Consider the following 13244-nt stretch of genomic DNA (forward strand, 5'->3'; position numbering starts at 1 on the left):
TAAACGAGTGTTTAATCATAGCGAACGCAAAAGGGCGGTATGTGGCCGAGTAGGGAAGAGGGCGGGACGAGGGCGTGCGTGCCGCGCCCATGTCTCGTCCCATTCCCCTTTAGGCTAAAGCGTCTCGCCTCACAACCCCTGCTGAATTTCGAGAGAAAAACAGACTGACAGCAGTCTAGTGCGTCAAATTTCAACGGAATTTGGTTATTTGCATATTTCTTTGAAATAAAAGGATATTTTGCCAAAACAACTACCCAGCAGCTTTTGTTATGCCCTGGCCGATCTACCATAAAAATATGAGCGAAATCGAATTTTCGACCCTTGCCGAGTTATTTTCCATATCTATGGACAGGGACTCTTAAGTTGCTATCGGTTACGCAATGTAATAGGTTTCGCCGCACTCACATTGCCCCTGTAGAAGGTTATTAGGCTTAAAACTGTCATGCAAGGGTTAACTCCACTCCAACCCTATGGAGGAGGAGGCACGATGGCCAAAGGGTTGGTGCAATAGACCCCCATTGTTGATCCTTGCATTGTGCTAGTAGTATATGGTGAGTCTGACAAATAATGTTTTGAATCATATTCATTCTTTTTCCTGTTTTAAACTTCCCAAGCTTAACTTCCCTCACAAGTATCGGGAAGTTAAGCTTGGGAGGTTTAAAACAGGAAAAAGAATGAATATGATTCAAAACATTATTTGTCTGACTCACCATATACTACTTACAACAACGGGGAAGGGGAAGGATACCAATTGGAAACAAACGACCCCGCTGTTATACCGCTCGAACCTAAGCGATGCTTCGAGCAACAAACAAGTGTGCGTGGTTGATGCGTAGCCGGAAAGAAAGCTGCGGAAAGAGTTGTGTCGGCGCTTATTGCAGGCAGCGCAACTATCAACTCAAGAAAGGAATGAAAATGCCAGCTCTGTGTAGAGGCTGCGGAGTCAGGCTTTTGTGTGATTACCATCAATGCATTCCATGCGGCGGGAGCGCACTAAAACAGCGGCTTATCCGCAAGCGCAAAAAAGCAAAGAAAACTTTTGAACTTGTTTTGTTAGAGCTGATGTCAACCCAATTGGAGAAATGAAACCTCTTGTTATATCACAAGTCACTATGTCTTCCATTAACCAAAGGTTTGAAGAAAGACTGGAAGAAGAACTTGCAAAAATCGATCCAGCAACGTTGCAGTATTTAGATCAATTACTTTCAGAAAATGAGCCAGCCGTTAGAAAGATTGTTCAGAACGTGCTGGAAGAACCTATTTCTCAAGAAACGCAGAAGCGTTTGCAAAAACCTTTACTTCCAAAACCTTACCAACCAAGACCCCCTCCACGGCAAAGAAAGGTGAGAAAAACGCAAGGGCTTCTGAGGGAGTACGACCCCTTCCCTGCACAGAAAATCCGAACAGTGACAGACTACCAGAATGAGATTCTGGACCTCTTCGATGATGCAACTCATGAGGGGGAAGAGAGTAAAGGCCGGCGTTATATTCGATGGCGCTTCATCAAAGGTCTGGAAAAAATCTCAAACCAAAATTTATGGCGAAGCTACGTGAAAAAGTAAGCACGTCGTTTTATCGGAGGCATGTTTTCTCGTATCAGTTGCGCAACATTGAGGATGGAACGGTGATTGTGTACTACACAAACCAGCAGGGCTCACCTTGGTTTAACAAACTGGAAGATGCAGAAAAATGGCTTAGCCGCCAGGAAAAAATGCGTCTTGAGCTTGAAAGCGTTGAAAGACCGAATACAAAGTGGGTGTTTGAAAGTTTTTTGAACGTTGACCTGAAGGTTGTGATTGACAGGCAGCCTTTGGTGGGAACAGGACCTTTGCCTGACTGGCTGCGCAACCTTGCCCATAGCCGGGCGATGGTGGCGTTGGACACGTATAAAGACAACCTGTGCCTATAGCGTTGCATCGCCGTGCACCAAGGTGCTCTACCCCACCGAAGCACAAAAGCAGCTCGAAGTCTCGCCCAGAGTTTCTACAAACTCAAAACCATACCGACCAACTTCAGAAAAATGTCTCTAGATGAGTCGGACAAGGTGGAAGCCCATCTGAATCAGGGCACCGCTGTCTCATCTTGGCTCGGAATACGTGACTACGAGCCGGAGCATTTAGAAGATGGTGAAGTGGTATGGCATCTCAGAAGAAACGTGAATCCCAATCTGAAAAACGTTCTGGCAATCGGAATTTACGAAGGGCACGCTTTCCTAATAAAAGACATCACAAAGCTAGCGAAAACTTATGAATGCACGCATTGCCGTCAGAGATTCACAAAAGTTTGCAATCTCCAACGCCATTTCCAAACCTGCAGTGCAGGAAAAACGGTAATCTTTTGCCCGGGTGAAAAAGTCGAAGCCCCACAGACAGCTTTAGAGAAAGTGATGTACCCAAATAGCACAGCATCCAGACAAGCGCTGCTGTGGCTGGAGCGAGAAGCGAAGAAACGGGGTATCCACATTCATCACGCAATGTGCGGGCATGGTGGTGAGAGATGGCTTCCGCGAGAAGGTGGAAAATGAAGAGCTCTCCTGTTGATGGGTACAACCACGAAACGAGGACGGTGTTCCAATACCACGGCTGCCCCGTCCACGGATGCCCAAAATGTTACCCGCGCTATCGAGAACAAGTGATTCTCAATAACGGTAAAACCCCTGAACAACTGTACCAAGCCACCATGAACCGTACAGCGTTTCTGCGGAAGATCGGCTACAAAGTAATCGAGGCATGGTCTTGCGAAGTTGGGCATCTTAAGGGGGAACTTCCGAGGAAGGAAACGAAAACTTACCCGCATGCGGAATTGTACGATTTCGAGTCCTATGGTGATAAAAACTATCGGAAAGAGCCGACAGGAGCGTTAACGATAGAGAACGCTCACGTGCCAATTTCGGTGAGCGTTGGCGACACTCTTGAAAGAGAGCCCACCCACATCTGCGAAAGAGACCCCGCGGAGTTGGTCTGCAAGTTTATGAAAGAGCTGGAGAGACGCGGAAAAAACATCCAGGACCGGGTGCGAGCGGAGTTTGTGCCAGAGGACATGCACCTGCTGCCAAAAGAGTAGCAGCAAAAAATCTATGAATAGTGCAACCAGGTTCCTCTCGTTGGGTTCAACTCAGGCAGCTATGACCTGAATCTGATCAAAAACCACTTCGCCAGCACTCTTGCTGAAATATCAAAAAAGGTCAGAGTGGCGAAAAAGGGGAACAAAACCATGTTCTTGCTCACGTGGGGAGCCCATTTCCTCGATATCATCAACTACCTTGGCCCGGGGACGAGCTACGACAAATGGGTGAAAGCCTACGGATGCAAGGCAGTAAAATTCTGGTTCCCCTACGAATGGTTTGACACCCCCGAAAAGCTTGATTTCCCTGGGCTCCCAAAATACGAGGACTGGTATTCGAAGCTAAAGGGTGAATACGTTCTCACGCGGGATGAATGGGAGGGATGCCAGCGAATGTTCAAAGAAAAGGGCATGCGTACCTTCGCAGACTGGCTGCGTTACTACAACAATCTCGATGTAGCGCCCAGCCTTGAGGCTCTGGAAAAGATGAGAAACTTCTACACCGAGAAGGGAATCGACATTCTGAAAGACGCTGTCAGTATCCCAGGCGTGAGTTTACATTACTTGCTCCGGGGAGCGGTTGAGCGGGGCGCAGATCTTTACAGCCCGGGCAAAGAAGCGTATGAGATGTTGAAAGAAGCTGTTGTCGGGGGGCCGAGCCTGGTTTTCACAAGGTACCACGAAGCTGGCGTAACGAGGATAAGGTCTCATCAAATATCAGAACCGCGTCTTTGCAAAAAAATCGTAGGTTTAGACGTCAACGCCCTCTATCTTTCGACCGTGCTCAGAGAAATGCCTTGCGGGAAGGAAAGGGTCAAGCACTACAAAGGCCAGTTCCAAGCGGAGGCGGCCAGTGTACTAACGCACAGGCTCATACAAGGAAGCTGGTTTCGATTTGCCGAAGTCGACATCGAGATTCCAGAGCGCTTGCGGCCAAAGTTTGAGGAGATGTGTCCTTTCTTTTACAACAAACAGGTTCCCGCCAAATCTGTGCTGAAACATATGGCTGGTTACTTGGCAAGAACGGGCAGACAGCGCGGAGACGGAAAAAAGCTTGTGGGGGCGCTGTCTGCAGAACGGATGCTGGTGTACGCCCCTCTGCTGCTGTGGTACGTGAACCATGGGGCGGTAGTCACGAAGGTTTACAGAACAATCGACTACAAACCGGCCAAGATCTTTCCCTGGTTCGTGGAGCAGGTGACGGAGGCGCGCCGGACAGGAGACGCGGACAAAAGCGAGGCGCTGCTCGCTGAAGTGTTCAAACTGCTGGGAAACAGCGAGTACGGGAAGCTGATTGAAGCTTTGGAGCGGCAAACAAACGTGATTTACACCAAAGACGAGAAGGTGGTCGACAGAGCCTTGCGGAGTGTGTATTTCTCTGATCTTGAAGAGGTCGGGCAGGCGTATGAGTTGGAAAGCCGGAAGCCCCTGGTCACAATCAGAAGGCCTTTTCAGATTGGAATCGCTGTCTACCAGCTGGCGAAGCTGCGGATGTTGGAATTCTACTACGACTTTCTCGACAAGTATGTCGACAGAAGAGATTTTGAGCTGATCCAGATGGACACGGACAGCAACTACATTGCAATCTCCGGCGAGCGGCTCGAAGACATTGTCCGGCCAGAGCTGAAGCAAGAATTCGAGGCGGAAAAAAATCAGTGGCTGGCTTGGGACAAGTGGAGCGGCCGAACCCCAGGCCTCTTCAAACTTGAGTTCGAGGGCAGCAAGATGATCGCGCTCTGCTCGAAGTGCTATTACGCCGACGAAGGAGAGTGTGGTGAAAAAATAAGGTAAGCTGCGAAGGGATGTCGAAGAAGCAAAACGAGATCACGTGGCAGCATTCTAAGGCAGCGTTGGAAGGCAGTAAAGATATGGGAACCAACAGAGGTTTCAGGATGCGGGACGGGCAGATGGTCACTTACGAGCAGCAGAAGCTGGGGCTGAGCGCTTATTACGACAAGCGGTGGGTGCTGCCTGATGGGATACATACCGAACCAATCGAATTTCACCTTTAGTTCACGTCAGCCGGAGGAAGAGTAGTGTTTGGAGGAACAACCAGCCGTTCTTCAAGCACAAAGCCGCGCTTGGGACTGTCGCGCAAATAGTAGAGAACGGGTTGATCCGGTTTGGTAAAAGATCTTTCAATGCTGTAAACTTTCAAAGACCAGATTGGATCCGTGGCTTACACCGCCTTCAAGCTCGCCGGGCTGGTAGAGATAACGAACTTGGACAAGAGAGGGGAGTATTTTTTCGCTTTTTCCAACATGCCTTGAATAAGGTGTCGATGGCCTTGCATAAACAGCTTTTTCTTTGATGGCAACGGCGGGTTTCTTGCCGATAAGGCTTGTGACCTCTTTGTTCAAAGCCGAAACAACTTCTGGAAGTCTTTTCACCCAGGCAGTGGACCGCTGCCCCTCAGGGAGTCGCATTTCCACGGTGTACTGGTGTCCAAACAAGCGCTCAGCCAGGGTGCGGTTAAAAAGTTCAACAATTGCCTGGTCGCGGTGAATGTCAACGCGCCTGCGCCGTATATATGTTTTGTGCTTTTCCATCTCTTTTGTGACAGGGTTCAGCATTTCAGGCCATTTCAGAGGCGCGCGCTTGTAAATTTTCTGAAAAGCCTGGGCGAACTCATCAGAATTTTTCGAAGTCAGGGGTTCTGTCTCCTTGTAGCGGCTGGCCACGTCGACAACGGTCAGCGCGTATTTAAAAACTTTGCGGCCGCGGGACAGTTTGTCGTGCGACAGAAAAAGAAGGTCCGCCTGGTGGACCGCGTTGGGTGTGGGAACGTCGAATTTCGGCCGAGGAATTCGCCTCGGCGCGGGGAGAAATATCTGCCAGAGCGCTTGCCTGATCAGCCACGTTTTTGCGGCTTCTTCAGGTACCTTGGCAGCTTCGGCTAATTTTTGGATCGTGGCGATACCTTTCCAGTAGCCCCCAGGGCCGTAGTATATCTTTGCGAGTTTGGCGTCCATAGCATATAAGAAAGGAGTTAAAAAAAGTTTAAAGGAACCGGAAGGCTGCGTAGCCCAGAGCGAGCGCCCCAGCGCCCACGAACATGAGTTCACCATTTTTCTGCTGCTCACTCGGCTGATAGAAATCTGAGAACTTGGGCTCTTTGGGGGGTATCATTCGTTTGTCAGGATGCGCCTGGTTGTAGAGTTTGAAGACATAGTCAGTGTTGGTGAAGTTCTGCTTGGCCTCCGCCTTTATTTGCACGTTGGTCGCAATCCAGTCGAGAATTTTAGTGCGGTCGCGCGTGTATTTGGCGTAAGCAGCCTCGAGAGCTTTGTCATGGCGCTTTTTTTCTCCAAGTGCAGCTTTGTCGCCCCCGCCAGGCGCCCTCGCCAGATAATTGCCTCCGATAAAAGCGGCGGCGTTCACCACAGCCCCACCAACCATAATCGCGATGCTTGCCATGATGTTATATACCAGCGTCTTTTTTTTTAAATCATTAATTTCAGACGCTGTCGGGGAGGACTTTTTGGTCCTCGAGGTACTGTTTGAGCGCAAATGCTGCCCGCCATGACGGCGGTGAACTTCACGTAATTCATCGCACTGCTGCTGGGATCAGAAGTGAAATTCTCTTTTACAACCTTTTTTGCGACCCAGCCGATGCCAGCGGCTAAGCCAGTGAGAGTAGCGGCCTCCATGATTGTCTTAACAAGCTTGTTGTCGGACATGATAGCGGTTGATATAAGTAAAAACAAAAGTTTAAAACAAATTTATATGTCTATTCTTCTTCTTCTTCTGTCCTTTTCTTCTCTTCTAGTCTTTTCATCTCTTCTTGTATTCTTCTTTCCTCTTTTTCTATTCTTCTTCTTCTTGTTTCTTTCTCTCTTTCTTTCATTCTTCTTTCCTTTTCTTCTTCGGCCGTTTCACACACCATTAACTTGAGAAAATGGGAGACTCTTTCATAAACCTTTTTGTTGAAGTCGTACCGTACAATCCCTATGCCAAGAATTGCAAACGAAGAGACGAAATTATACGGAACGTCAACTTTCGGCATAGTGATATACTTTACACTCGTAAGTTTAAATCATTTTTTTTAACCTTTTGGCTGTGTCGCGCGAGCAGGTTCTGTATCAACACGCGCGGGCTCAGGTGCGGGCTCAGGCGATTTTTTTTTTGGCGAATACGGCCTTGAGCTCTTCACGTTTGTAATAAATCCCGACCAGTGAAACGGCTATGCTGGCAACAGCAAGCCATTGGGTGGTGCTGAGGCCACTAATTTTTTCTCCGCTGCACTTTGGGCTTTCGCGTTCTGTAGTCGGGGCTGGTTCAGGAGCAGCTGTGGTGGCTTTCGCCTTGTTGCTTGCCATATAAGCCTCAGCTGCTTTCTTCTGTTGTTCCCGTACCAGCCGCGTTCTTTCAGCAACCATTTTTCCAGCGGCCACAAGCTTGGGGTTTTTACGCGAGTAGTTGGAGTTGTTGCAGTCGGAGTTGTCGCTTGCTGTGTGATATCCGCGGTAGGTGCTGCCTGGGTCTCGCCCTGCGTATGCACCGTGACGGCAGGTGCGCTCTCGGATTGTTCGGTAGACATTCTGAAACAAATGCGTATGCTTAGCGAATATAATAATGCTTGGAGAAATGCTTGGAGCAATGCTTGGAGTAATGCTCAGAGTTTGTGCAATCACTCAGCGGGCGTTGAGGATTGCTCTTCCAATTTTGCTTCGTCCCTTCTCTCCAAATGCGAGTTAAAATCAATATGTTTCGTGGTGATTAACACCGCGTTGGCCGCAGCAAGAAACCGGCCGCACTTCAAAGCAAGGTTGCCCGCCAGATTGGAGAGCTCTTTGTTCAAGATGTAGTAGAGTTCTTTTTGGTAAGCGTCGATGTCTTTAATTTTGACGGTCATTCCGACCGCTTTGGATACAAGAAAAATGAAGCTGTCGATCAGGCTTTCTGTTGTCTTTGAGCCCACGTACGTCTCGTAGCGTTTGGTGTATTTCTCGACCTCTTTGTCGCTCAGGAGCTTCACCTGCTCGTGGGTTAACTGCACTCCTATGGCCTCTTTGGCTTTGCCTGTGGACACCAGCACGGCCAGCTGCTCGCGAAGAGCAGGAATGTCAGGTCCGGGGGAGGTTGGCAGTATACCTCCGGCTGGTCCACTCGGCTCGGGCTCGGTTTGAAGAAGGTTCATAACTTCTACTAACGCGGCCTCTTCTCCAGCCATTGTGCAAGGCTATATATACAGCTTTCATTTTTTTATTCAAAATAACTTTACCCCGTAGGGGTGGCGAAGCGCGAACACGAGATAAGAGAACTTTCGCTCTTTCAGCTTTGAAACCAGACCTTTATACTCATCCTGAGAGAGTTCGCCGGCGTAATCATCAAAGATGGCTTTCGTGGTCTTGGCCGAGGGGGTGTAAAAGAGAACGATCGCCGCCACGTTCTCCCGGAAGGAAGCTGTTATGCCGGTCATCTTCTGGGTCAGCACCCAAACGCTGATCCCCATATGTCGAGCGGAAAAGGCGAGATTCACCACCTCGCCTGTACGCCCTTTCACATCTTTTGAGGCTGCGCAGTCATCGAGTATTATGAGCGTGTTGTGCCCTCGAAAAGCCATCTCACGAGCTTCAACCACTTTTCCACGTCGTGCTGCTCGCATACTATCACATCCATTCTTGGATCGTTTTCACCAATTCGGTAGTAGGTCTTGTTGTGTGCGAATGTCGGGCAGATGAGAACGATGTAGTTGAACTTTCCGCGGAAAGGGCCGTAGAGCTGGTCCACCACAAACCTTGATTTGCCTGAATTCGTCGGCCCCACAATGAGAGCGTTGAAGGGTATCTTGCTTGGGTCCATGTTCATATTAAAACTGTACAGATTCTAGCTGTCTGTCCATAATGTTGAACTGGTAGTCGGAGATAACGAATACGTGGTATTTCACGTCGCCTGAGCCTTTGGTGCTCCGCTCAATTTCCAGCTGGACGCCGTCTGTACTGTTCACAATACGTGTACCGCTGCCTTGCATTTCTTGGTCCGCCATGGAGCGCATGTCAATCACAAGGCCGAACTTATCATCGGTGTAAAACTTTGTCATGTTCATGTGCTCCGTTTCATTTTTTTCTTTCACAAACAAGTTGCAGGCCTCTTCCCACATGTCCTTACCTTCGATGCCGTTGTTGTAAAGCATGTTGGGCACGCCGTTGACCGTGACGCTGACTTTCGTCAGATCGGGGAAGATGAATTTTTCTGAATCTCTGTCGCCCGCAGTATACGGCTCTACAAACAGGAGGAGGAGGGCTTTTAGTGACCTTCTTTGGGCGTTGACTTTGACGTTGATCCTCTTGTCAGTGTCTTTTTTGAAAGATCCCTCTTTGTCGTGCATCACGTGGTCGTAAGTGAACTCTTTACCGCTGGAGTAAACGCTCCGCGCCTCGTCTGCCAGAGTCTTGCTGCGGATCATTTTGTACTCGAGCTGGATGTTTTTCAGCTTGTATTTCAGCTGGGTTGTGTCGGAGCCTTTGACCACGTGTATAGCTTCGGCAAGTTTCAAATCGAACGTGAGGTCGTTGTAAAGGGCCTGGGGGTAGAAAACGCCGTGGTTGGTTAAGATCTGGTGGTCGAGCCTGATCCTGTATTTTTTTCCGTATACCTCGTCCAGCTTGTTTTCAGCGTTGACGCCCGAGGTTTTCTTGTCACCCGCGTCTGAGCGGATCTTGCATAGATCTTCGCTCTGAATCCCTTCGAGGATCCTGTTGTCTTGCTCTTCCTGCGAAAGAAAAAGGTCTTCGAAAGTTTTGTATATGTCGTACCCAACCGTGTCTTGCAGGATAGTGCCTGTAAACTTCACGACCATCCTGTCAACGAGCGCCCGCGTGACGTTTTGGACAAGGAAGTTGTTGGCGTGCCCTCCAGCAAGGTCGATGTCAAAGACAAGCGCTAGCGAGCTCGGCACCAGAACCTCGTTCTCGTTCAGCTTGGGCACGGAAACATACAGCGTATTGCCGGGGCTGGCTTCAGAGGGGGTAAAGGTGATTCGATTGACCTCGCGCTTGGCCTGCATGGCGTGTAACGTCTTTTCGTTGTAGCTTGGGCGAAGGTTCTCTGAGACCGCCATTGTATTAATACGTTGGCGATTATTTTCTAATTAAAAAAAATAGGCTTGAAATATATCGCTATGGCGGAAGGCGGTGGCGAGTTTGGTTACGAAGACCCGGACCTTGACAATCTGCTTGACCAAGATGATGATGACACTTATGAGGAACAAGAGGTTGACAAAACCCAGTCTTTTCAGCCAGGCGCGGCGTCCACTCCTTACCATCGCGTGGAGACAATGGAAATGAAAACGTCGCAACACGAGCAGACAGGCCTGCCTGAAAGCTATGTAAGAGTTACGGACGAAGAGCTTCGAAGAAGGCTGGATAATTTGAAAAACCCGGCCATGGGAGTCCTGGGTGATTCGGGAATCCCTCTTGTCGCCCACGATTTACGACAAGAAGAAATCGAAAGAGTCAGAAAATTTATCAAAGCTCGGTACCCCAACGCCAAAGTCGGCAATCTGGTCATCAGATTCTCCGATAAAAACCAGATAGTGGTTCTTGGCCCGAAGCAAGGTGAGACCAAAATTGTTTTAGACGATGGGAGCGGTTTCCGGAAAGACTTCTTAAGCAAGACATTCGTCAAAAAAATTCTGGGAGATAGCGCTGAAGAAATTATCCGCAAAAACACTGCTTCGATTCGAGAAAAGCAAAAAGAATTCGAGGAATCAAGAAAGCAAAAGGCACTCGCAGAACAAAGATTGCTTGAACAAAATGAATTGGTAATGTCTCTTAATGAGCGGTTAAATAAAGAAAAAGCCAAGATTGATAAACTCAAAGACCTGCCAGAATATGAAGAAGAAATAAAAAGGAAGAAAAAACTGACAAATAATCTAGAAAAAGATTTAAAAGAAGCGATAAAAGAAAGAAAAGAACGTGAAACAATTAAAAAAACTGGGTGGTCAAGATGAAAAGAACGCCCGCCTTGAAGCAAGTATTGCGGAAGAGATAAAGAACAGAAATGCGATGGAAGAAAGGCTGAACAGCACAAAGCCTTTGGATGATCTAAATGAGCAGGAAAGCGAGCTGCAGCGCCAAAACGAGGAAGACCAGGCAATCATCCAAGATGAGAATGCCTCGCCCTCCGACAACGAAGCCGCAAGAGAGAGAGTGGAAGAAAGAAACGAAGAGCTCGCGCGTTTGCAAACTGAGATTGCGGAAAGGGAAAGGACGCGGCCTCTCTCGGAAAGGGTCAAAGAGATCTTCCAAAAATATGGCGTGACGGCCACTGCTATTCTTCTAGCCGCGGGGGTCACAATAGGGGTTGTCGTCGGTTCAATCACAAACGCTTTGAAAGCCACCGGCAAAGCTTTGGGGAAAGGCCTAAAAGATATAGACGCAAAACTTGCTTCTATTCTGCCCGGGCTGATTGGCTCGATTGTGAGCTTTCTATTCAAAGCCGCCGGCCAAGCCGTCGGGTTTCTGGCCGAGCACACCTGGCTGCTTATTCTCGCCGCGGTGGCGTTTTTATTCGAAGAATATCTTAAGAAGCAGCGTTAACTTACCGCCAAGCCATGAACAGCAACGCCGATAATCCAACTACACCGACAATTACCGCTGTTTTGTTTATTTCATGTTGCGATGTTTTATCTGGAGCCTCGGGCTCTATTTTTTGCGCTTGCTGAGTTTCGGCCGAAGCTGATCTCCTTGATTCGTCTGTTGCGGCTACGTGTATCGGGTTGGACGGGTTGCTGTTGGGAGGGTTAATCTTTGACGGGCCGCCTGCCATGAGTTTGAGCCCAGCTTTTTTTTGTGTCTGGATTTACCTCGTTGTTCACTCCCAGTTTCATCCCGGAGACCGCCTGTTTCAGATTGTTGTTGTAACCAACCGTGCTTGCGGTGTTGATTATCATTTGTGCGGGCATGAGCCAGGCCATGGGGGCTACAGCGAGATTGAGCCTCACCTTCGCTTGATCCACCGCGAGCTGGTACCTTTGCACGCTCTTGGCCAAGTCGGGCTGTCTGATCGCGTCTTCCATCTTTGGGCTTCTTTCGCCCTGCCACCAGAACCGAGAATGCTGCTGCGGATGTTGACTTGCACGCCCAGGGTGCAGTAAACGAAAGTCTCGATTGACTGGTTGATTCTCGACAACCCCACCTGCGTCAAACCGGATGCTGTGTTTGGCGCGAACCAGTCATACTGGGGCACGGCATCAGGTTCAATGAAAGAAAGGAGATTTCCTTTGCTTGCCGCACCGCCTTCATCACTGAATTTATAGAACCCTCCTGGATAAGCGGTTCCTGTTTTCATGGACCCGTGCCCTGTCACGCCAATGTATACACTTCCCAAGCCGTGGTTTTTCCCTTGTGTGAAGCGAAAATCGCTCGAGGGGTCTATGCCGAAGTCGCCGCATATCCTTTTGTACGAAGCAACGTCATAACGATTATTCATTTGGTTGAAAGTCGGCTCTTCGGGCAAAGCGCCTATGCTCTGAATACCTCCTAGCTGGTACAAAATGCGCCTGACCGTGAAATACACGTGGAAGATATAGAAAGCTCTTATCTGCGGGGGGAGATTCATCCCGTTGTCAAAGATTTCGCGAGAAACCCCACACCCCTGTGTCGCGCAGAAAACCGCGAAGTTGAGCTGTTGCGGCCAATATTTCATGTCAGGCCCTCCTAACCAGTGTTTTGATTCGGTTCCAGAAGTATGCCTGAGTTTGATTTCTTGAAATATTTCTCTGAATTTTGTTGTGAAATATTGGTCAGGCGTGACGTAGATTTTGATTTCGGCGTTGAATATTTTCTTCAAGCTTGGCACTTTTCCACCGAAAGGTTCTGCAGGGATTGGCAGGGAAACTTTTGAACCAAGTGGCGACAGTTGATAAGGAAAACCACCGCTGTCTCCCAAACCAAGCGCTTCTTTCATTTCGGCGCTCCAATATTTTCTGTCTGAACCGAAGACGCTTTGAAATGAGCCTTCGCTTTCTTTGAAAAACACCTATGCGGTTGCGTTGTTTTTCTCGTCGATGCTTTCTTACGAAACGAACCGGCTTTTGTCCGCTTTTGGAAAGTGGTTTTAAAAGTTTTTCCACGCCTTTTTCTTCGCGGCATCCGCTTTTTTCACAAACTCAGGATCTTTCCACAAATTCGCCATTGTATTTGAACACAATTTTGTTTGTTAAATATAAAATGGTT

The sequence above is a fragment of the Orbicella franksi genome, chromosome 8 (genome assembly GCF_964199315.1).
Source record: "Orbicella franksi chromosome 8, jaOrbFran1.1, whole genome shotgun sequence".
NCBI lineage: Eukaryota > Metazoa > Cnidaria > Anthozoa > Scleractinia > Merulinidae > Orbicella > Orbicella franksi.